At 38.1% G+C, this 12,505-nt stretch overlaps 1 long non-coding RNA gene across 7 annotated transcripts in view; it reads right to left on the bottom strand.

Moving 5' to 3' along the window:
* The window catches only part of LOC147350479 (uncharacterized), a 480,714-nt gene that overhangs the window by 79,755 nt on the left and 388,454 nt on the right, over positions 1–12,505 (bottom strand). The gene's annotated exons all lie outside the window — the stretch shown is intronic.

The raw sequence follows: 12,505 nt of genomic DNA on the forward strand, positions 1-12,505 counted from the left end.
CTTTTCTAAACCAAGGGTGAAGTCTTACTCTAAAAGGCATCCTACCCTGCTCTTTGACCAACAGTTCAAATTTCAAGGGGCTCTTTAAAAATAATTTCTCCTTTTTTCTTTACAAATTGCAATGTCACTAAATAGTCCTCTAAAATATTATTTTTAAATAGTGGCATACCATTCAGCCCATAGATGTGACACTTATAAAATACAATGCCTTGCTGTTGGATGTTTTAATTTATTTAAGTTGTTTAATATTGTGGCCAATATTTTGCTATTATACATAGGGCTAAAATAGTTCCTATGTGTATACTGTCATGCATACATGATTATTTCCTTATTGTAAATACATCAAAGTAGAATCATTACAAAATATCATAAATTTTCAGCAAATTATTCTATACTTTCTTTTATGTATTTTAAATGACATGCTGAAGGCTTTACAAATGTATAAAAGGCCTACATTATTGCACCCTTAGCCACTTAGAGAATAAATTTTAAAAAAGTTTAGAGCATTAGAATCATGAATGATTATCATAAAAATAAGTAAATTGCCAGGTAGTCAATAGTCATAAATAGTATCTGCTGCTTGAGGTTTAAAGAAATAAGAAAAATTAAAACTAGACAAAAGGAGTTTCAAAAAGCTTTTATGAATAATAAATCACTCCAGATTCACTTCTTGCTATTGATAACTATGACTGACATCCACCTCAAGGTAACTGTGATTTGACATATTTTATGAGTTAGATATAATAATCCAAAAGCTTTAAGAAGCAAAGGCTTTTAAAGGGTTTTATCATCAGAAAAGCTTCAGTTGAGCCAATAGTCCTATTCATTTGCATTAAGGCAAGATTATTTTGAAGAATTATGAGTCAATATTGCAAACATGTATTGGCATATACTATATTTTAAAAACATATTTTCCCTACTGCTTCCCTATATTTACTTTCAGCTCCAGTCAAGTTGGTCAGATCATGTTTACAAAATGTTTCCTTAATTTTACAAGAAATATATGAATACTTTCTTTTAGAGATAATAAATGTGACAGAAATCTTTCATTTCCAGTTATAAAGCAGCATATATCAGATTAAACCTATACTTAAGATCAATCTACTCTTCTAGAACATTTCAAGTATACAATACAGAACATTTAGTAAAATTGACTAATTTCTAGGGCACAATGCAAGCCTCAACAAATTTCAAAGGACTAAGGGGAGAAAAAGTATTTTCTGACTTTAGCAAAGTTAAGCTAGAAATTGATCATATATACAGAAATTTTAAAAAATCACTAAAAATGTTTTCAATGTTTGAAATTAAGTAATAAACTATTAAATATTTCATTGATCTAATTAATAAATCACAATGGAAATTATAAAATGTTTTAAACTAAATGATAATCATATCAACACTACTGGGTCAGGTTAGAACTTGTTTTAGCTAGCTTTTGACATGTAACAAACCCTCCCAAAATTCAGTGGCTTACAAACAACCACCATTTTATTTACGTCAAGATTCTATGGTTTGGTTGGGTGGTTCTTCTATTCCGGCTTAGCTGATATGTTGGACTGTCTTGAATCTATGATAAGATAAAGTCTGGGGAAGACGAAAGATCTAGAGTGACCTCTCTCACACGTCTGGAAGCTAGCAGGCTTTCAGACAGAACACCTTAGTTCTTCTCCATGTGACCTCTTTCCCTCCAGCAAGCTAGCCTGCTTTCATTCATGGAGTGTTTTCAAGGACAATAAGAAAAAAAAAGTTTTCCAAATCTCTGTTTTATATTTGCTAACATCTGCTGATTAAAATAAGTTACATAGCCAAATCTAGACTCAAGAGCAGAGACATTTGATGGAAAAAACTGAAAAATTATATTACAGTGGTCATGCAGACAGAGATAGAAACAAACCTGTGGTCACTTTCAGTCTACACACAGCTTATATAGTGCTGAGGGAAATTTATATCTTTAAATACAGATATGAGAAATTGAGAAAAATTTGAGTTTTTAATCTCAAGAAGTTACCAAAGGAAAAACAAACTAAATCCAAAGAAAACAGAATAAAGAATTGGTTTATAAAGAATAAAAACCAATGATAAAAAAAAAAACCAATAGAGAAATTCAACAAAGCCAAAAGATTGTTCCCTAAAAATACTGATAAAATTGATCAATAGGAAAAAGTAAGAGAGAAAACACAAATTATCAATAAAAAAGTAGCCATTATGACCGATTGTTCAGGTGTTACAAAGATGAGAATTCATAAACAATTACTTACCAATACATTTTAAAATTTAGGTAAAATGGAAAACTTGTTGGAAAATACAAGTTATCAAAATGGACACCATAAGAAATAGAAAACCTTATATTTATTACAGTAATTGTATTAAAAAAATCTTTCTGCAAAGAAAACTCAGGCCCACAAAAAGGATACTACAGGGAAGGAAAATTATGAGCCAATCTCTCTTATAAACACAAAAGCAAAAATTCTAAATAAAATATTAGCAAATTGAACCCATAAACCATTTAAGATCATTTAAGTTTAGAAAATGTAGGAAATCAATCAATAAAATCAGCCATGTTAATAAAATAAAGGAGGAAAACCATGTGATCATTATTTTGCCAAATGCAAAAAAAAAAAGAGAGAGAGATTTTGATAGAATTTAATAACCATTCATTTTTTTAAAAAAACTTTTCAGGGTGGGGAGCAACCCAGCAATAGCAGCGACTTCCATAATGTCCATAAAGGATGTATTTTTTTAAAGCCAACATAAAACTATATATAATGATAAAATTATTTAAAAGGCCTCCAGAGATTAGGAATAAGGCAAAAGGGATAATTTTTACTACTTATATTCAATGTTGTACTTGATGTTTGTCAGTGTAATAATTTTTTTAAAAATTGATAGGTATAAGTACTTAAAAGGAAGAAATAAAACTATTATTCACAATGATATAATTACGTATGTAGAAAATTCAAAGGATTAAATATCAGAATAAATAAGTGAATTTAGTAAGGTCCTGGATATAAGATCAATATAGAAAAGCTAATTATATTTCTGTATCTTAACAAGATATAATTAGAAGATAAAAATTTTAAATTACATAGTATAAAACAGCATAAAAACTTTAAACACCAAGGAATAAATCAAATAAAAAACGTGTACAACATCACCAAAGAAAACTACAAAACATTACTGAAAGAAATAAAAGAAGATCTGAATAAAAAGATACACCAGTTTTTGTACTGGACTACTGAACACTGTAAAATTGTTCATTTTTCCTAATAAATCTTTAAGTTCAACAAAATCCCAGTTGAAAACGCCAGAAGCCTTGTGTGTATGTGTGTGTAAATTGACAAGTAGATATTAAAATTTAAAATGGAAACACAAACGGCCAACGATAACAAAAGACAAACTTCGTTAAATAACAAGGTAGAGGATTTAAGCTACCAAATATCAACTTATTACAAAGCTGCAGTTATTAAAACAAGAACAAAACAAGCAAAACAATGATGTGACATTGTTTTACAATTCAAAACAATGTGAAAAATAAAGGAAGGAGCAGAGTCCCAAAATGGACTTACACATTTTACAATAAAGAAGTCACAACACTGTGGTAGGGACAAGGGGGTCATTTTCTCTTAAGTGATCCTTGATCAATTACATGTCTATACAGAAAGAGATGAATGTTGACCCCTCCCACACACAAAACTCAATTCCAGAAAGATTATAGATCTAAATGTGCAAGGTAAAATGATAAAACAGCTAGAAGGTAACACAGCAGTGTATCTTCATGACCTTGGCAGTAGAAATCAGACCACTTTTATTTAAGTATCTTTCTCAAATGTCTATGATATATCCAGTCTGCTCTATCCATTCTTTTCCATTCGTTCTGGTTCACTCCGATTACCCTCTTTTCAGAGCTTCTATTTCCCTCTCTCAGTTTCTATCATATTATAAATTATCCCAACTTTTGTCATGTGCGTTGGTCTTGCAAACTTTACGATGGCAGAACTCATCATTCTCTTCTGTTTTCAATAGTGTGAGTTAGTGCCAGACTCTCAATTAATAACTTAGAAGTCCAGGTGGTCCCCAATCTCTCTGAATCTCTGCTCTGTTCTCTGCCCTTTCCAGACACAGTGCTAGAACCCCTTCAATCATCTAGACACTCTAGAAATCTGACCAAGAGTCACCTGAAAGCAAAACATTCTACCAGGCATTAAGCAGGCTGTAAAATTGTACAGTCTCATCTTATGCTCTCAACAAGTTTATCATCTCTTCGGGAAGATATGGGACAGAATCATTATTTTATATTTCAAGGAAGTATGGGATGAGTACCTGGAGAAAAGGAAGGAGAGGAGAGAAGAAGGAATTATTTTGCCCCGGCTAATTCTTTGGCCACCTCATGAGAAGAGTTGACTCATTGGAAAAGACTCTGATGCTGGGAGGGATTGGGGGCAGGAGGAGAAGGGGATGACAGAGGATGAAATGGCTGGATGGCATCACTGACTCGATGGACGTGAGTCTGAGTGAACTCCAGGAGTTGGTGATGGACAGGGAGGCCTGGTGTGCTGCAGTTCATGGGGTCGCAGAATCGGACACGACTGAGCAACTGAACTGAATCAGGAAGAGCATTTTGAGTAAGCAGCATCTGAGGTGGGCCCTAAAGTTTATAAAAAATCTATTCTAGGCAGAGCCAAACCCTAATGAATATTATTTGAATTGATGCACTATGTCTCCTGGGTAACTGTCTGAGTAGATTTCTCCTGGAATACTTAGATTGACTTTCTGTAACTACAGAAGAGCATTGTTCAGGCTATAAAGCAAGTGCCCCTGGAAGAAGAGAACAGACAAAATGCTTGCTTCTGTGTGAATTCTATGGCTTTTAAATCTGAGCTGTCAGAGGATTGTGTTAGCAGAGGCTCTTATCTTTCATATACATAGATGGCTCTTTTCTGCTGGTTCCTTCCAGCTCAGGAGAAGAAGCTACCGCAACATGTCTGCTTTGGAACTTTTAGTAAGTCTTCCCTAGCCTTTGTGAAATTGAATGAAGAGATTGCATTATGTTTTTAAGAGCTGAAAGAAGTCAGAACAGTAAGTCCAGAGGAGCTTCAAGATTCATGTCAGAGATTAGTGAGAATTTAGGAGCACATGCGAGGGTCCCTCGGTGTTAGAATAACACAGTGCCTCGGTTGCAAACTCAAATGCCTACAGGAGACATGGAGGTAAAAGGAGTGGGTGGGTGGGCTGAATATAAAAATAGCAACAGCACAAATGTGATGAGAAATAGCCGCTCACACTTGGTTGTGAGGCAAAGTCTCAGGCCCTACCCAGGTTTACTGAATCAGAAGCTCTGGGTGGGGCCCAGCCATCTCCAGATGGTTCTGATGTATAGTCACATCTGAGAAATACTGAAATACAGAAAGTGGAGAGAGAGGCAAACTGGGGTGTTCACACCCCATGGAAAGGCCAGACATTTCTCTGTTCTGTGTGACTTTTGCTTTTTAGGACATAGAACCGATGTCACCAGATCTTCCAATTTTGTAAAGAGAAGTCACACATCTGAATTTTTACATGATATGTCTTGACTTTTTAAAGTACAGTAATGGTCATCACTAAAAAATAAAAAAAGGAAAACAGCTGCTGGCCAAATATAGTCATGGTCAATATTTTATCACTGACTACTGGCTTCCAATCTCTAGCATAGAGATTAAAAGCATAAGCTCCAGGTTCAGATAGTTGTTGAATTCAAACTCTAGCTCTTATTTCGTGGGTACTTGAGGCAAATTGTTTAACTTCTCCAAGCCTCATTTCCTCCTGTGTGAAATGGGCATAACGATAATGCCTGCTTTACAGGGTCCTTGTGAAGGTGGAGTAGGGTAAAGCCTATTCTAGGGTCTGGCACATAGTAAATGCTCCCTAAAGGATACCTGTATAATTACTCTGCTCAAGCACAGGACGTGCTGGGTCTGTAGGGAAAGGAAGGCATCTGAGATAGGAGACTAGGGAACTCATTGACTTCTCTGGGCTGGGCTGGGAGTTCCTACACAGTGTCCAGAGTATGTGGCAGCCTCACTGAGGGAACAGGGTATGCTCAAGCAAGAAGGGGATGTGTTGGATGGGTCTGACGCAGAAGGAGAAGATTCCCATAATCTCCCATGTCATTTTGGGCAATCAGCTTATATATGGCCAGAACTCAGTCTGGGTTGGAAGTAAGGACCTTGGCAAGTCTTAAATTTCTGGGAGCCCAAATAAGCAGGTTATATTCAGAGCTTAAAAGTAAGAATATCCATGTAGCCTGAAGCAGCAGCTCAGACCCACACTTGGGGCTGTATATGTGAGGGGGTAGGGAAAGGGGAAGTAGAAAAAAGATAAAAAGTGGTGTGCCCTGGAGGCTAAGTTGGCATCAAGGGCATATGCTAGGTAGAGCTGATACCAGGTCTGTGGGCAGCCATGATTAACTCCAGGCCCCATGTCTGGAGGGGCTGAGGCAGCTGATATACTTCCTGTCTTAATCTAGACCAGCTCAGCATCTAGGCATGAATGAGCCTGAAGGTGGAAGGCTTTGGGGACTCTTCCATCTATGACTAGGAAAAATGAAGCTTGATAGATATAGATGCTGGCTTAGGCAATGGGGTATCAGGCATTTTTTTAGGAGGCAAGAAATTATAGTGCTAATTAAAAGCATAGATTTTGAGTCAGTATAAAGAAAAGATGCACTGGATGAGGAGTCAGGGAAAAAGGAAGACTATGGCCCTTTTGTTGGCCAGAATCTCAGCATTTTGACCACTCTTCTCAGTTATACTCAGGACAGACATCTTTATCGATTAAAATATCCTTTCCTGCTGATATCCCTGACAAGGGATCAACATCTTTTCAAAACCCTGCTCTATCTAGACTTACCGTATGATGCGTCAATCTCACTCCTGGCCATAGATCCAGAGAAAACTCTTGGATAAAACTCTAATTTGAAAAGATACACGCACCCCAGTGTTCATAGTAGCACTATTTACAACAACAAAGGTGTGGAAGTAGCCTAAATGTCCATCAACAGATGAACAGATAAAGATGTGGTATAAATACAATGGAATATTACTCAGCCATAAAAAGAATGAAACAATGCCTTTGCAGTGACGTGGATGGATCTAGAGATTATCATACTAAGCGACATAAATCAGAGAAAGACAAAAGTCACGTGATATCCATGGTGTTGCAAAAAGATGGACACCAGTGAGCAACTGAGCACACACACACATGCACATATATATGATTTATTTGTGGAATCTAAAAATATGAGTTATCTTATTCTAATTCACTGGTCTTTAATTTCCTGGTCTGGGTATCCACTGCTATAGGGTGATGACAATGGGGGTGGAAGAAATGTACTTACCTACAAAACAGACTCACAGACATAGAAAACAAACCAACTGTTGCTAAAGGGGAAGGGGGGTGAATAAATTAGGAGCTTGGGATTAGCAGACACACACTGCTATGTATAAAACAGGCAAACCACAAGGACAGACTGTGTAGCACAGGGAAGTATATTCAATATCTTATAATAACCTATAATGTAAGATCACGGCATCTGGTCCCATCACTTCATGGCAAATAGATGGGGGAACCGTGGAAACAGTGACAGACTTTATTTTGGGGGGGCTCTAAAATCACTGTGCATGGTGACTGCAGCCATGAAATTAAAAGACGCTTGCTCCTTGGAAGAAAAGCTATGACCGACCTAGACAGCATATCGAAAGGCAGACATTACTTTGCCAACAAGGGTCCATCTAGTCAAGGCTATGGTTTTTCCAGTGGTCATGTATGGATGTGAGAACTGGACTATAAAGAAAGCTGAGCCCCAAAGAATTGATGACTTTGAACTGTGGTGTTGGAGAAGACTCTTGAGAGTCCCTTGGACTGCAAGGAGATCCAACCAGTCCATCCTAAAGGAGATCAGTCCTGGGTGTTCATTGGAAGGACTGATATTGAAGCTGAAACTCCAATACTTTGGCCACCTGATGCAAAGAGCTGACTCATTTGAAAAGACCCTCATGCTGGGAAAGATCGAGGTCAGGAGGAGAAGGGGACGACAGAGGATGAGATGGCTGGATGGCATCACTGACTCGATGGACATGGGTTTGGGTGAACTCCGGGAGTTGGTGATGGACAGGGAGGCCTGGTGTGCTGCAGTCCATGGGGTCACAAAGAGTCGGACACGACTGAGTGACTGAACTGAACTGATATATAGATATAGATGTATATGAATAAGGGAATCACTTTGCTGCACACTTGAAACGAACACAACACTGTAAACTAACTATACTTCAATAAAACAAAATAACTTTGCTCTATTGAGACAGCTACTCCAACAGATGGAAATGAGCACTTTAATTTCCTAATTTGGGTATCCATTGCTATAGAGTGATGACAATGGGGGCAGAAGAAAGGAGTTATTCAGAATATGTTGTGAAATGTCATCAATAGCAGTCAGTGCTTAAATTTTTGATGAGGGTTGAAAAGCAAAATGGGACCAGCACAAAGAATCCCAGGTGAAAGATCACAATAGGGTTTCAAGTCTAAGAGTAACAGACTGTTTGATGCTGTTAAGAAAAGTACTTCCCCTCCAATAAAAAAACAAACAAAATATATAAACAATCACCCATCAAGGAATTCAGAAAAATGAGCAGGTTGGTGCAGAAAAGAGGATAAGTTCTGCTTTTGATGTCCTGGAGATGTCATTAGAGCAGCTTGAAATGCTGTGTTCTTCTCAAATCCTAATAGCTGACACACGTGACTAACAAGGACTGGTATAACCAAAGCAATCAAACAGAAATCTCACACATATTTAGGAAGAGGGGTGAGTGGAGAAACAAGGCAAGTCATGGAAGCTGAAGGTGGATCTCAAAGAAATTCTGAGCATGAACAGAACACTGGGGCCAAAAGATGATCTGAATTATTCCATGGACATGCATAATTATCTAGGAAGGACACATGCATGGCCTGAGAATCCCCAAACTATTGCTGATGCCATCATCATACAATATTTACTTACTAAAAGCATCAGCATATTAGCATTATGTTAGTGGTCAAAAACTCTTTGCCCTTGAGGAACTCATAGACCGGTAGGTGAGAGATATGTACCAAGGTGTTGCAATATACCATGAGAAGTGCTAAGATATCTGTACACACGGAGAGTTACAGGTTCGTGATACCTGCATACACAGGGCGATACAGACGCATGTAGCAGGGTCTAAAGCAGCCCGAGAGGAGCAGGGCAGGTGCCACAGAGGATGAAGATGGAGATGCACTGAAAGCAAACTAGAAAGACTGATTCATCTACCCATGCTTGTCCATTTGCATGCTGAGTTTCCCAGCCTTTCTGGGCAACACCAAGCAGGACCAGAGAAGTGTGTAGGTGTGGAGTGGGACTCGGGGTGGGCTCTTGAATGCAGTTTCTCAAGCTTGTTCTTGGGAAAAGGCCAGAGAGTTTTAAATTACCTTTTATTTATTTAGTCATTCATTCTTTTTTTTCTTTTTTTAGGGAAGCAAAACAGCATTTGTAGCTTAACTATTGTAATTCTTCTATGCTGGCTGGCTTCCAGAATAAGCTGACTAAATAGACTCATCATCTTTTGGGACAGATACTCCAAGGCATCCTTCTTATATACTGATCTTCCCAAAGTCTTCTCTATTAACACTAGCAAAATGAAAGGAAAATTGATCTCAGAAAGTTGTTAAGACAAGAGGATTTTTTGGTTATTATTGTTTGCTTTATTGTTAGGTCTCCATTTTTTTAAAGTTAAATTTTATTTTTCTATCATTTTTATAATGTTTAATCTTGAAAAAAGGAAAAAACACAGCAAAGTTTACTATCTCAACCATTTTTAAAAGTACAGTTCAGTAGTGTTAAGTATATTCACATTGTTGGTTAACTGATCTCCAAAAGTTTTTAATCTTGCAAAACTAAAACTCTTTGCCCATTTTAAATAACAACTCTCCATTTCCTCCTCTCCTAGTCCCTGGAGACCACCATTCTACTCTCTGTTTCTATAAATGCTATAATTTAACTACTTTAGATACCTCATATAAGTGAGATTTGTCTCACTCATATAAGTGAGTGTTTGTCTTTTTGTGACTGGCTTATTTGATCTCAGGATTCATCCATGTTGTACCACGTGTCAGAACAGCCTTCCTTTTCAGGGCTGAATGCTATTTCATTGCATGTATATACCACATATCCTTTATCCATTCACTGGTGGCTTGCCTCTACATCTTGGTTACTGTGAATAATGATGCTATGAACATAAATATACAAATATCTCTTCAATATTCAATTTTCAATTCTTTCAGATATAATCCTAGGAATGGGACTGCTGGATAATATAGTAATTCTACTTTTAATTTTGTAAGGAACCACCATACTGTTTTCCATAGTAGCTGCATCATTTCACATTTAAGTCTCCCATTTTTTGAGGAGGAATTTATAACCTCTGATATCAGGAGGACTTCCAGGACTCCTGAACCCCCTCTACCTCCTGACCAAATCAAGGCCCTAAACTTCCACTTGTCCTTTGTGGAGAAGGAGGCAGCTGTCTTCAAATACAAACCAAAACTACAATGAGGACTTCTGGTTCAAGAAGGCAGAGTAGAAGGACATACACTCATCTTCTCCTGAAAGAGCTCCAAAATTGCAACTAACTGTTGAACAACCATCGACAGGAGGCTGCTGTAATCCACAAAAAAAGATAATCTATGTCCAAAGACAAAGAAGAAGCTGCAGCAAGATGGTAGGAGAGGACGCAATCATGATAAAATCAAATCCCATACCCACTGGGTGGGTGAACCACAGACTGGAGAACAATAATACCAAAAAAGTTCTTGCACTATTGTGAAGGTTCTGAATACCATGTCAGGCTTCCCAGCCTGGGGAACTGACAAAGGGACTGGGATTCCCCAGGGAATCTGGCTTTGAGGGCCAGGGAGACTTGTTATAGGCCTTTCAGAGAACTGGGAGAAACAGAGACTCCAGTCTTCGACGGCACATACAAAATGTTATGCTCACCAAGACCCACAGGAGGGACCAAAACTACCTGCCAGTGTTGGAGGGCCTCCTGCAGAGATGTGGGTCAGCAGAGGCTCACCACAGGGACAGGGGCGTTGGAAGGTCCCCCTTGGTGTAAGCCCTCTTGGAGGGCACAATGGTGGAAATCACTGTTACAGAACAGAATATAGAAAAAAGAATGAAAAGAAATGAAGACAGCCTAAGAGACCTCTAGCACAACATTAAACACACCAACATTCACATTATAGGGGTCCCAGAAGGAGGAGAGAGAGAGAAAGGACCTGAGAAAATATCTGCAGAGATAGTAGCTGAAAACTTCCCAAATATAGGAAAGGAAACAGTCAACCAGGTCCAGGAAGCACAGAGAGTCCCAGGAAGGATAAACCCAAGGAGGAACACACTGAGACATTGTAATCAAACTGACAAAAATTAAGGACAGAGATAAAATGTTAAAAGCAACAAAGGAAAAATGACAAATAATATACAGGGGAAGTCCCACCATTCTATCAGCTGATTTCTCAACAGAAACTCTATAAGTCAGAAGGGAATGGCATGATATATTTCAAGTGATGAAAGGGAAGAACAGACAACCAAGAATACTCTACCCAGCAAGACTCTCCTTCAGATTTGACGGGGAAATCAAAAGCTTTCCAGACAAAACTGGAGCCTATTATACAGAGTGAAGTAAGCCAGAAAGAAAAACATCAATACGGTATACTAACGCATATATATGGAATTTAGAAAGATGGTAACAATAACCCTGTATACAAGACAGCAAAAGAGACACTGACGTATAGAACAGTCTTTTGGACTCTGTGGGAGAGGCAGAGGGTGGGATGATTTGGGAGAATGGCATTGAAACATGTATAATATCATATATGAAAAGAGTCGCCAGTCCAGGTTCGATGCACAATACTGGATGCTTAGGGCTGGTGCACTGGGACGACCCAGAGGGATGGTATGGGGAGGGAGGAGGGAGGGGGGTTCAGGATGGGGAACACATGTATACCTGTGGCGGATTCACGTTGATATATGGCAAAACCAATACAATATTGTAAAGTTAAAAAACAAAATAAAAAAAGAGAATTCAGCATCATCAAACCAACTTTATAACAAATGTTAAAGGAACTTCTCTAGGCAGGAAACACAAGAGAAGGAAAAGACCTACAGAAAATAAACACAAAACAACTAAGAAAATGGTAACAAGATCATCAGTTCAGTCGCTCAGTCATGTCTGACTCTTTGTGACCCCATGGATTTCAGCACCCTAGGCTTCCCTGTCCATCACCAACTCCTGGAGCTTACTCAAACTCATGTCCATCGAGTTGGTGATGCCATCCAACTATCTCATCCTCTGTCATCCCCTTCTCCTCCCACCTTCAATCTTTCCTAGTATCAGGGTCTTTTCCAATGAGTCACTTCTTTGCATCAGGTGGCCAAAGTATTGGAATTTCAGCTTCAGCA

Source organism: Bos grunniens, chromosome 20 (assembly GCF_055505025.1).
Source record: "Bos grunniens cultivar Pamir isolate PY7600 chromosome 20, Bosgru_T2T1.0, whole genome shotgun sequence".
Lineage (NCBI taxonomy): Eukaryota > Metazoa > Chordata > Mammalia > Artiodactyla > Bovidae > Bos > Bos grunniens.